The sequence below is a fragment of the Prosopis cineraria genome, unplaced genomic scaffold (assembly GCF_029017545.1).
Source record: "Prosopis cineraria cultivar Desert tree isolate PC_DT_omini unplaced genomic scaffold, ASM2901754v1 PC9, whole genome shotgun sequence".
In the NCBI taxonomy this organism is placed as follows: Eukaryota; Viridiplantae; Streptophyta; class Magnoliopsida; order Fabales; family Fabaceae; genus Prosopis; species Prosopis cineraria.
In genome coordinates this window covers 29521026-29530977 of record NW_026555340.1, presented here as the reverse complement: position 1 = coordinate 29530977, position 9952 = coordinate 29521026, and the positions used below count along the sequence as shown (strand labels likewise).

Here is a 9952-nt window from a genome sequence, read left to right as displayed (position 1 = left end):
AATGGTTTAAAAATTATTTTTCTTTATGTTTTAAGATTGAAAATTTTAACTGCTATACCTGCAGAGCCTTATTGGTTCATATGGTAATGCAATTGTTCTAAAATCTGTGGAGATTCTGAAATCTCACACAATAAAATAATTTAGCAATTTAAATTATTTATTTTTAAATGCTAGTAATAATTTATTAAGCATGTATGTACATGTTTTTTAAAGAATTTTAATCATCATACCTGCAAAGCCTTATTGACTTATACGATAATATGATTATCCTAAATATCTGTAGAGATTCAAAGTCTCACACGATAAAAGGATTAAATAATATTCACTTTGAATATATTTTAATGTGTAATTATATAACACATATTTTTAATATAGAAATCTTAATTGTTATACCTGGATGCCTTATTGATTCACGCAGTAGTACAATTATCTTAAAGGTCTATGAAATTTCAAAAATCTCACATGACCAAAAGATATGATTGGTAAATATAATTATAATTTAAATTCATTAATTTAATTAATTAAAATTATAAAAAAAATTTTATTTTATTTACAAAATTCATTTATTTATTTACCATATAAATTGTGAATCACGATATCTGCAAGGATTATTATCCTTCACGATAATGTGATTGATTTAATTCTCTACGAAGATTTTTAAAATCTCACGTGAAACTTAAATATTTATTGTATAAAAAAATAATTTTAATAATGGGCCTTTGAAACCCATATAAATACCTACAAGATTGATCTTCATACCCACAAAATCTTATTAATTTCCACGATAGAGGATCATTTTGTGGGGATTTAAATTTTCTCTTGTGATATGAGTTATTCAAAACACATTCATTATGTAATCAAAATTTTAGCTTAACAGAAACTAATTTGTAAAAGTATGTCTAAGTTTTAATTATAGGCGACCAAAATCAAATCTATAGTGATATATCCATCACCTTCAACTACTATACCTTATAACAAGAATTGAGGCTAGGAAATGATATAATATAAGGCTGCATGAAGTTATGAAAACCTGTATTAGAATCTGTGTTGAATAAGTCGATAGATCTTTCTGCAAATCCTTAAGCTCCTTCAAGATGTGCTTCGAAGCCATATCACTTCCTCCAACTGATGGATTGAATCAGAACAAACCTGTGCTTTGCTTGAACCTTCTCAGATGCTCACCTTGACTCCTTTCTACACTGTTGAGATGTCAAGAGAACAACTAGTAAAAGCCACCAAATAAACAGCCATCAGCCATAGCATCAATGTTATTGCTCTTGCAGAGGAAGAAGCCTTTCTTTCCAGTGAAGCGGTGAGATTATCCTCTAAGCTCTCTGCTAATGGTGACCTTCGAAGCTTGCACAATACTCAAGGGGTAGGAGACTGGGAGTTCTCATAGAGGACAGACTGTAGCAAGAGTACAGATCCGGCCTTCTCCTTTAATCACATTGCGTTTGATAAACCACCGTCGGCCTTTGGTCTCCTTCTCAGGCTCTCCAACCCATCTACATGATAATCACGATCACGAGAACTTCTTTCACGTCCATCATAGTCCGACTGTGACCGAGAGAGAGATGGGAGATGTGCGCATGCATGCTCTGTTTTTGCATTTCTGTGTGCTTCTTCTTTTCTATGAGTGTGTTCTATTTTTTCTTTTTTTTTTCTCCCTCCTCTGTCGCAGTCTCTTCCTCTCCGGACTCTTCCTTCTTCGTTTTTCATCTCAGCTCTCTCTCCTTCCGTCTCAGCGCTTTGTTTCACGTCCTTCGGTCCTTTCTTCCCTGTCACTCTCTTGTGTCTTTTCATGTGCTCCCGTTCTCACGTCCTTCTTTGTTTTCATCTCAGCTCTCTCTCCTTCTCATCTTAGCTTTCTGTTTCACGTCCTTTAGTCCCTCTCCCTCTGTTTTACATTCTTCGGTCATATCTTCACTGTCACCATCTTCTCCCCCTTCTTTCAGTCCTTCATCCCTTTTAAAGCAGAAACAGGGAAGAGCTTGCGTGTAAGGTGAGAGTTTACGTGCTTTCTTGCTCTGCTTTGCTGTGTGCATGCGTCTGAATTTTCTTCTGCGTTTCTTTGCTTTTCTGTGGCTTGTGCTTCATGCGTGCTATTCCTACTTCTTTCTGTGCATTTTTCTGCGTATGTCGTCTCTGCTTTTTTTGTGTGTGTATTCCTTCTGCTTTCTGTGTTTTGCGTGTGTCATGCATGTTTCTTTACTGCTGTTTGTGTCTCTATTTCTGTTGTTTTTTTTTCTTTTTCTGCTGCATGGCCGAAAGTGTGTGCGTGTGTACGTGTGTTTCATGTGTTCTGATGCTGCATGTACCTGTTTCTTTTTTTTTTAAGCCATTCTTTAATGCCTATTTTTATAATTAGATTGAGGGAGAGAAAGAAAAGTCTAATTTTAAAACATATATTTTTAAATAAAAAATAAAAAATTTAAGGAGAGAAATTTAAAAATAGTTGAGTCTCAAAAAAATTGATTCCCAATATCTTTGAATGGTTGGGATAATTTGAGAGAAATTTTTTAAAAAAATTTAAGCAAGATTTTTTTAAAAAATATAATCCTAAAAAAGGATTAAATTTATTTTTATATTTTTTATATTTTTTGATTATTTATTATTAAAAAAATGGTCAGACAAAATACGGTGTTCACACAAATTAAATCAAATCTGGCAGTAAGTAAAGAATTAGGTACTCATCCTTATTTTATTTTAATTAAACCCTTTTAACTGAATTACACAAGATAACTAAAAGCTTGATCCTCATGATCTTTTCATCTTATCTTTCTTATTAGAAGGAATAAAACATGGTTAGATACTAAATATAGTTACATCTCTTAATAGTAGTTTTAAATATTAATTTGTTATATTGCGAGAGACTAACTGTAACATCAATTTAAATTTTAATAGTTAATTTGGGTTAATAAAAATTTTAGAGAATATTGAGAAGTAAATAATTAGTAGGAGATGATTATTAGATATAACTTAGGATATAATTCTAAGTTAAGATTTTAAAGATTATTATTATTATTATTATTATTATTATTAAGAAAGAAGAAAGAGAAATATAATAGAAGGAGAGACTAAGAAATGAAATGTAAATATGTGTGTGTAGGAATTAAATAAATAAAAATAAATAAAAATGGGGAGGTGGAACGCACAGGCAACGTACAAATATATATATATATATATATATTAATAAAAAAAGGAGGAGGAGCGGACCGCATGATGTACGTACATATATATATATATATATATATTAAAAAAAGGGAAAAGGAAAGAAAAAGGAGGTGGGGCCTACAGTGTTTTTTTTCTAAAAACTCACACTCCTTTCTCCTTCATCCATTCAAACCTTTCCTGTGCGCAAGAAGAGATGGAGAGAATGTGAGTCGCCTGTGTGGGAGATTTGAGTTTTAAAGGTGAGAGTTTTTAATAGGATATTTAGGGTGTAATTTTAAGTTTTCAAGACTAAGTAAGTGTTCTAAAATTTTTCTTAGCCATCATTCCTCTTTGATTTCTGATTTTGTGGTGGTAAAAAATTTAAGGTTTGAAAGAGGGATGAATTTTTGTTGAATAAATGTGATTGTTGAGGTTGTTAGTAGTATAATAAATATTCTAGAGTATAAATTTGTTGATGAACTTGGAATTTGATGCTTATGGATCAAACCCTAGGCTAGATTTTTATTAAATCTAAAAATATATGCTGATTTATTATGGTTCAGATGATTATTTGGGATGAGAAGTGAATTATTATGGCTATAGAATGATGATTCTAAGCTTGAGCTCAATTTTCAATTTTTGGTATTTTAGGTGCGAATTTATGAAATAAAAAGAAAAATTTTAATAATAGAAATTGGTTTAGAGGTTGATTTTAGCTTAATAATATTTATTGGTGACTAAAAGAGGAGTTAGAAATTTTACTTAATAGTACTAACTCTAGGTTTGTATTAAGATTGAGATTAAAAATTGTGTTATATTCTCTAATCCTATTATTAGAGTTATTTTATTAGTTTCAACAATTGAAACTAATATTTATAAATAATATGTTATTTGTAGATTGTATTGTTAGTGGAGATTGTGGTGGGAGAAAAATTGTAAGGAATAATTTATTGAAAAAGCCATAAGGTAACCATACTTTTAATTTATAATTAGTGTTAATTCATGTTAATTGGGTGATTATTAAGAAAATTATGAAATGTTGTTGAGAAATTACCTTGTTATGTTTATGAAAAAATTGTGAAATTGTGGATATGCATTTTGAAGTATTTTTTGCCAAGTGGGATGTTATATAATAATATTGTTGAAAATGAGAAAATTGAAATATTGTATAATTGTACCATATTGTTATGAATTTCTTTGATTATTGTGGGAGGTGTTGGAAGACTTATTATTGTTGTGTTTATGTGCCACGTGGTACGCCCCTATTGGAGCCCAATAGGTGGCTTGTAAGGACTCGGGCTAATTTACCTTTGGCCGGGTAATTTAGCACCGAGTAAGGGTTACAGCTCAAGGTTAATGGAGGGAGATAAGGATGATTGTTTGTTTTGTATTGTAATATTTCTTGTATTTTTGTTAGAATTGTATGATTGTTATTTCCCCACTTAGCAAACACGCATTTAACTATTTATATACACTATCATAAATTGGCATTGATTATTGGGACTTTTGAGTCTTATTATGTGGTTAACAATTTTCAGGAGAAGAGCCACGAGTGGTATGTGGAGGAGTTCCTGAGGCTTAGTGGCATAGATCCACTATCTCTTTTGGATATTTGATTTATGATTTTTAATGTGTTATATTGCCAATACTAGAGCTTTTGTTTATTGACAATTATATGAATGTAATGATGTAATCATGCCCTTCAAACTATTTCTACTTTTAGTACACTTTGAATGACTGTAACTTTGATCTCTGATTTATTTTAGATGGTTTGAAATGGCATGATTATGAGGCCAAATAATTAGCTTGTTTTGGGAATTGATTAAGTTGTTAGTTATTGGTTTATAGTTTGTACTTGTTGGGAGTATAAGGATAGAAAATATGGTTTAGCCTAATGGCACGTGGAAAGTAAAAATTTATTTGAGATGTTGTATTATGCAAGCTTAAGCCAATTATAAAACATTTTATATTGAATTTATTGATATAAAAATGTGTTAGGTGACTGTAACCCAACTATGGTTGTAAACGTATATTAGTTGTATAAAATTGTTTTGTATTATTTAAAAAGGGGTTTAATCTTTTCTACCATGGTAGTGTTTTAAATTATAGAATTATTTCAAAAAAAAGGATAAGTTGACTTCTGTTTACCATGATAGATACTTTTCTACCATGATTGAATTAAATTGTTTTTGAAAAAAAAAATTTAGAGTGTTATACTAACTCCTTCAATTAAATATAACTTTTATCCATGAATATTAATTTTAGGAAATATTAAATTATTTTAAAGTTATTCATAATCATACTATATTTATCATAACATTGAAAAGAAAAATGATATTTGTAAAATGCTTTTCTACTTCTTTTATAAAAAGATAAAAAATATATAACAGGGAGAATAGATAAATTCCTCGTCGTTTCCTCCATTTTCAACGATGGAATTATACAATTTGTTCTCTCTTTTAGATTTAAATCACCTCACAATTTTACTCACAACTAGTAAACAATATATACTCAACACATCTGAAGAGTGCATTTGTTTTATAAATGAAAATGAAAAGTCTTTTATTATCTAATACAGATTTTATCACCATACTAACATTGTAACTTGCAGCCATAATGGATCACCCGTTATAAGGTGATGGAACTCCAATAAGAGGCAAACTTTTGTGCACAGAAAGACCGAAGATTTCAGACATATCTAAAGGCTCTCCTCTTTCTCCATTAGGCAGAGCCCAATCGAAGTGAAAGACAATGTTTGCCATCACAAGCTTAACCATGGCCATCGCAAACTGTGTCCCAGGACATCCCCTTCTTCCTGCCCCAAATGGGATCAACTGGAAGTCGTTTCGTCTGTAATCTATCGAGCTATTTAAGAACCTCTCTGGTTTAAATTCTTCAGGATCCTCCCACCATGCTGGATCTCTTGCTATTCCCCAAGCATTTACAATTACTTGTGTCCTTGCTTTGATGTCATGGCCTTGAATTTTCACATCTTGCATGCTTTCTCGAGGGACTAGTAAAGGAATTGGAGGGTGTAAGCGAAGAGTTTCTTTCAACGCCGCCTTTAAGTAAGGCATGTGCTCTATATCCTCCTCTGTTACTCTGTGTGATCTATTTCTCCCCACATTTTGAACTTCGTTCTGCTATTTCTTCATGATATTTGGATGCCTTAATAGTTCTGACATTGCCCATTCTAAGGCTGTAAATGAGGTGTCTGTCCCTGCAGCAAACATGTCCTATTGAATCATCATATTCATTCATTGTGTTGAGTCTAAATAATAAAATATTAACAAGGCGAATAGAAAGTGAGCATTTTTAGTCATGCATAAGAGAAAAACTCGCGATCAGCAAGCGATACATGGAATAATGCAAGACTCGGACATGAACTATTTGGGAAAAAAAATCAATACAAATATCAAATTTAATAAAACTCATGAGACCACATTAGTTTATGTGAACAATATTATTCAAGTACGGTACTTTTTTCTAGTCAGATTTAAAAAATAAATAAATAAACTATGGCTGAAAGTGAAATATAATGCATATGTTTTAGGTATAAAGTAAAACTAATATAGCTATCCATAACAATACTTAAACTTGACTTGATACTTGGAATATTTTTTTGACCCTCACTAAACTATAACCGCGCTTATCATTCTCGGCCAAATGCAGGGAAGAAGCACTAGCGAACTAGCTAGCTAGTTCGAATTTGTCAATTTGCAACAAAACAGAGAGACACATGACATATATTGTAAGCTAAGTGTAGGAGGATTTGTTTTACCAAGATCAAGGCCTTGATGACAGTCATGTCAATGGGAAATCCTATGGAGTTTGTCCTTTGGATCGAAAGCAAGACGTCCACAAAATCATCATGGCCTTTAGAATCCCCAGCTTCTTTTGCACGAATCTTGTGCTCTTCAACTACTTCCTCCAAAAATTGATCCAACTGTTGAGCCACTGTACGTGCTCTAGCATATAAGCCACTCACATGGCCAAGCCAATCAAGCCAGGGTAGGAAGTCCCCCACCACAAAAGTACCCAATAGCTCTCTAAACTCCATCAAAATTTCCATAAAGTTTCTCCCGTTTTTTTCCTCACCATATTTCCTCCCCAAAGCCGCCCTACAAGTCACATCATTGGTAATTGATGCAAATAACTCACTCAAATTCACTGACATGTTTGTAGAAGAAGCTTGCTTGATCTTTTCCATCATTATGGAAATTTCTTCCTCTCTCACACCACGAAGGGATTGAACCATTTTGTTGGTCAGACGATGCATCACACTTGTGCTCCTTATCTGCCTCCAGTATTCTCCATATGGAGAAGATGCAATATCCTTACTGTCATATAACAATATCTTATTCATTTTCTTCTGGGGTCTATTTGCAAATACAAGATCATGGGTTTTCATTACATCACGTGCAGCATCTGCAGAAGAGACTACAAGCACTGGCTTTTCCCCAAAATGAAGAAGCATCAAGGGGCCATACTTTTGAGCCAAAGAGTGTAGGGTACGATGAGGATGCGAACCTAGTTGATGGAGATTTCCTATGATTGGGAATTTTGGCGGGAAAGGGAGTGAGGTCTTGCTGATTGCAGAATTGGAATACCATTTGAATAGTAGGACAAGGAAGATGGGCAAGACAATGAACAACCATGTATGCCACAACAAGGTGTTGTCGTCCTGCACTACAAAACTAGTCAGAAAACTTGACATCTCTCTCTCTCTCTCTCTCTCTCTCTCTGGTGTAGTTTGTGTTTGTTAAATCAAGTCAATCTTAGCCGTTTGTTAGATGGATGCGTTCCACTCATACCATCCCCTGCATTGGGCTTTTTTGCACGAACCACTCCACAATCCAGCAAGCATCAAACCAGAACCTACATATGTTAAGAATTTTCCCCTTTTCCTCATCCATGTATGTGTATTGTATACCCACAAAAAGATTCAAATATTACAGACTACAGACTAGACGTTCTTGTTGTAAGAGAGCAGAACGCACCTTCGCTGTCAAGTTCGATACAACAAAATTTTTCTCTAATATTCGTACCAGGAAGTTGACCAGCCCTTGCCACCTTACCTAAAGCACCCGCTTTTAACCATGCTGTTCCATCAGTCACGAGCTAATAAGTCATTAATGGTATATGGTTTACCATCAACATTCTAAAGCAAGCAACATGCAACTTCAAAAAATAAAATAAAATAAAATAAAAATAAAAACCAAAATTATATAGGACCATCGAGGTAGCTAGGAAACACAAACGTCTAAATTACTTCTTTCTCTTTGATATCACGAAAGCATCATATCCTTCAAGAGAGACAATTATATTTAAATCAATGAAAGCCCAATCAGATAAGAGAGTATCTTTCGATGATGTTGCAAATATCCTTTTAGTACCATTTTAACAGATATAAACCCCAAAGCATATATCTGGTTAGTAGGAAAGTTTGATGCATTAGCCCATATGAGTTCGCAAACTTTATCCCCTTTTATACGTCGTTAACGATTAAAACGGCAAGAATACCAATAAAATACCAGCTGAACGTTACATGATAGACTTTAATATAAATTTTTTTAAGAAATTCATAAAAATTGTAACTGCTAACATAAAAGTAAATATTAAAAAAAAAAAAAACCACGCACACACTCTATTACCTAGTTTCAACTATCAACATAAAATCATTATATCTCTGTAAGCTAAGAGCCAAAACTGGTGACATGAATGTTGATACCTTACTCTACGTGTTGATATGATATATGATATATTGATATAAGTGAAGACACAAAGTGGAATCAAAGGGACAGAAACAGAATTATAGGGAAGCGAAGATACGGAATAATTGAAGAAAGAAACCATTTTCGAAAGAGTGCGTTGAAGGAGGAAACACGAGCGTAAAGGAGAGAAGACGGCTGTCGATGGCTGAAAATTGCAGAAAGCCACAGCGCATTAAGAATCGGGGTTACTGCTTCATAGGATTAAAAATGAAAGGCCAGCGTTCAAGGACTCCATTTAAATATAACGCATGCATGCATCTCACTAAGATTCAAAGATCATGGAACGTCAGAATTTGCTCCATGTGGCGACGACACGGATTGAAGACTGACCGACTGAGGTTCAGTCACAAGAATTATCCTCTGGCCTGGGATAGGTCACACGTCAAACGCTTCTTTTAATCCCGTCTTTCAGTTGTTATCTTCTTTTTCTCGTTCTTCTTCTTTTTTGTGGCCAGTTCTTCTTCCCGTTCATCATGTATGAAAGATATTTTAACTAAAATTTTGTATTTTTTGCCATTTTAAAAAAATAAATTAAAAGGCACAATTTTTAAGTTTTCTAAAAAATGTAAAAAAAAAAAATACAAAACTACAGTCTTCCCTCGCTAGCTGTTTGATTCCACCCAAAAATCTCCAAAACTATTCAAGAATCTCAAATATTTGTTGATTGTTCTTGCCGCAATATTCGGAATGATCAGCATATAATTATATAGTTAGTTGCCGTCCCTAAATTTATATAAAGGAGTCATATCATTTTTGTTGTGTCCAGGAGTTTAATCTTGTGAGGCTAATTAAAACGGAGTTTATTCATCATTCAAGTTGGTTGATTGATGTGTAAACCTTCAAGTGAAGAAAATTTGTATTATTTGTAATCATATTATTTGAGTTGATTAATGAAATATTTTTTTTAATCATTTTCTCATCATCGTATCATGAGCCTGGTTCATCCATTGGGCCAGAGTATGTGTTTTGGGTTCTGCGTTTCAAGCCGGTGACCGAATTGAAGGAAGCAGACCGCATCAACAAGA

General features: G+C 33.2%; 1 pseudogene; it reads right to left on the bottom strand.

Annotated features, from left to right (window-relative positions):
* Positions 1 to 5650: 5650 nt before the first annotated feature.
* On the bottom strand, positions 5651 to 9530 carry LOC129320115 (cytochrome P450 736A117-like; annotated as a pseudogene).
* Between the last annotated feature and the right edge of the window lie 422 nt (positions 9531 to 9952).